Consider the following 3655-nt stretch of genomic DNA (forward strand, 5'->3'; position numbering starts at 1 on the left):
TAGGTGCTCTCAATTGGTATCAGAGCCGCTCTCTTCAAGAAAGGGACTAACCGCCCGAAGAGATGGATCCTCAGGGGAAGGGAATCGTGATCAACGACAAGGAGAAGGAGTCCTTCGTCAACGAGCCAAGGGATGACAAGTCCAACGACTCGGGCTCGGGCCACAGACGCAAAGATGGGAAGAAGAAGAAGACAAGACGCATCAAGGAGATCGTCTACTACGACAGCGATGAGTCTACTTCCTCCCAAAAGGACGACAACCACAACGACTACAAGAGAAAGAAACCGGTCAATTCGAACTTTTCTTTTGATTACTCTCGTATTCCTCAAAGTACTAATGCTCATTTATTATCTATTCCACTTGGTAAACCTCCTCATTTTGATGGAGAGGACTACGGATTTTGGAGTCACAAAATGCGTAGTCACTTGTTCTCTCTCCATCCTAGCATATGGGAGATTGTAGAAAGTGGAATGCACTTTGATAGTACGGATAGTCCCATGTTTATTATGAACAGATTCATAAAAATGCACAAGCTACTACTGTATTGCTAGCCTCTTTGTGCAGGGACGAGTACCATAAGGTGAGCGGCTTGGACAATGCCAAGCAGATCTGGGACACCCTCAAGATCTCTCATGAGGGGAATGATGTCACCTTGCTCACCAAGATGGAGTTGGTGGAGGGCGAGCTTGGACGGTTCGCAATGATAAGGGGCGAGGAGCCAACTCAAACATACAACCGGCTCAAGACCCTTATCAACAAAATAAGGAGCTACGGAAGCACGCGATGGAAGGATCACGACGTCGTCCGCCTAATGCTAAGGTCCTTTACCGTTCTTGATCCTCATTTGGTGAACAATATTCGTGAAAATCCTAGGTACACCAAGATGTCGCCCGAAGAAGTTCTGGGGAAGTTCGTAAGCGGGTGAATGATGATCAAGGAGGCAAGATATGTGGACGACGCGTTGAACGGTCCTATTCATGAGCCTCAACCCATTGCTCTCAAGGCAACAAGGAGCAAGGAGGCGCTACCGAGCAAGGTGGCGCAAGTTGAGGCGGCCGGGCTAAATAATGAGGAGATGGCCCTCATCATTAAGCGCTTCAAGACGGCGCTTAAAGGTCGCAAGGGACAGCCAAGCAAGACCAAAACAAAGGAGAAGCGCTCGTGCTTCAAATGTGGTAAGATTGGTCATTTCATTGCTAACTGTCCCGATAATGAAAGTGACCAGGAAAAGGGGAACAAATGGGAGAAGAAGAAGCATTACAAGAAGGCCAAGGGCGAGGCACATATCGGAAAGGAGTGGGATTCGGATTGCTCCTCCTCCGACTCCGACAATGAAGGACTCGCCGCCACCGCCTTCAACAAGTCATCCCTCTTCCCCAACGAGCGTCACACATGCCTTATGGCAAGGGAGAAGAAGGTATGCAATCAAAACAATGTCACTTATGATTCTTCTAGTGATGATGAGTCCAGTGATGAAGAAATAGATTACTCTAGTTTGTTCAAGGGATTGGATAGAACTAAAATAGAAAAGATTAATGAATTGATTGATGCCTTGAATGAAAAGGACAGACTCTTAGAAAAACAAGAGGATCTTTTATATGAAGAGCATGACAAATTTGTAGAGGCACAAAAATCTTATGCTTTAGAAGTTAAAAGAAATGAAGTGCTTTCTGGTGAATTATCTTCTTGCCATGAAACCATTGCTACTTTAAAAGGTGTTAATAATGATTTAAATGCTAAACTAGAAGTGGCTAGTAAATCTAACTCTTGTGTAGAACATGTTATGGTTTGCACTAGGTGTAAAGATTTTAATGTTGATGCTTGTAGTGAACACCTAGTTTCAATTTCTAAATTGAATGATGAAGTGGCTAGTCTTAATGCCCAACTTAAGACTAGCAAAAGCGAATTTGATAAATTAAAATTTGCAAGGGATGCCTATACGATTGGTAGACATCCCTCAATTAAGGATGGACTTGGCTTCAAGAGGGAAGCCAAGAACTTAACAAGCCATAAGGCTCCCATTTCCGCCAAGGAGAAAGGGAAGGCCCCTATGGCTGGTAGTGCTAAAAACAACCATGCTTTTATGTATCATGATAGGAGACATACTAGAAATGCAAATAGAAGTTATAATGTTTTTGATTCATATGTTCATCATGACATGGTTGCTTCTAGTTCTTTCTATGAGCATGATAGGAATGTTGGTAGGAGAAATGTTGTTCATAATATGCCTAGGAGAAATATTGTTAATGTTCCTAGGAAAGTTAATGAGCCTTCTACAATATATCATGCTTTGAATGCTTCCTTTGCAATTTGTAGAAATAATAGAAAGGTGATTGCTAGGAAGTTAGGGGCAAAATGAAGGGTGATAAAACTTGCATTTGGATCCCTAAGGAAATTGTGACTAACCTTGTAGGACCCAACAAGAGTTGGGTACCTAAGTCCCAAGTCTAAATTTGCCTTGCAGGTTTATGCATCCGGGGGTTCAAGCTGGATTATTGACAGCGGATGCACAAACCATATGACGGGGGAGAAGAAGATGTTCACCTCCTACGTCAAGAATAAAGATTCCCAAGATTCAATAATATTTGGTGATGGGAATCAAGGCAAGGTAAAAGGGTTAGGTAAAATTGCAATCTCAAATGAGCACTCTATCTCTAATGTGTTTTTAGTAGAGTCTCTTGGATATAATTTGCTATCTGTTAGTCAATTATGCAATATGGGATATAACTGTTTGTTTACAAATGTAGATGTGTCTGTCTTTAGAAGATGTGATAGTTCACTAGCTTTTAAGGGTATTCTAGACGGCAAGCTTTACTTAGTTGATTTTGCAAAAGAAGAGGCCGGTCTAGATGCATGCTTAATGGCTAAGACTTGCATGGGCTGGCTGTGGCATCGCCGCTTAGCACATGTGGGGATGAAGAACCTCCACAAGCTTCTAAAGGGAGAACACGTGATAGGTCTAACCAATGTTCATTTCGAAAAAGATAGACCTTGTGCAGCTTGTCAAACAGGGAAACAGGTGGGAGGCTCTCATCACATCAAAAATGTGATGACAACATCAAGACCCCTGGAGCTTCTACATATGGACCTCTTCGGACCCGTCGCCTATCTGAGCATAGGAGGAAGTAAGTATGGTCTAGTTATTGTTGATGACTTTTCCCGCTTCACTTGGGTGTTCTTTTTGCAGGATAAGTCTGAAACCCAAGGGACCCTCAAGCGCTTCCTCAGGAGAGCTCAAAATGAGTTTGAGCTCAAGGTGAAAAAGATAAGGAGCGATAACGGGTCCGAGTTCAAGAACCTTCAAGTGGAGGAGTTCCTTGAGGAGGAAGGGATCAAGCACGAGTTCTCCGCTCCCTACACACCACAGCAAAATGGTGTGGTAGAGAGGAAGAACAGGACGCTAATCGATATGGCGAGGACGATGCTTGGAGAATTCAAGACCCCCGAGTGTTTCTGGTCGGAAGCCGTGAACACGGCTTGCCACGCCATCAACAGGGTGTACCTTCATCGCCTCCTCAAGAAGACTTCGTATGAGCTACTAACCGGTAACAAACCCAATGTATCTTACTTTCGTGTATTTGGGAGCAAGTGCTACATTCTAGTAAAGAAGGGTAGAAATTCTAAGTTTGCTCCCAAAGCTGTAGAAGGGTTTTTG

This window comes from Zea mays, chromosome 2 (genome assembly GCF_902167145.1).
Source record: "Zea mays cultivar B73 chromosome 2, Zm-B73-REFERENCE-NAM-5.0, whole genome shotgun sequence".
In the NCBI taxonomy this organism is placed as follows: domain Eukaryota; kingdom Viridiplantae; phylum Streptophyta; class Magnoliopsida; order Poales; family Poaceae; genus Zea; species Zea mays.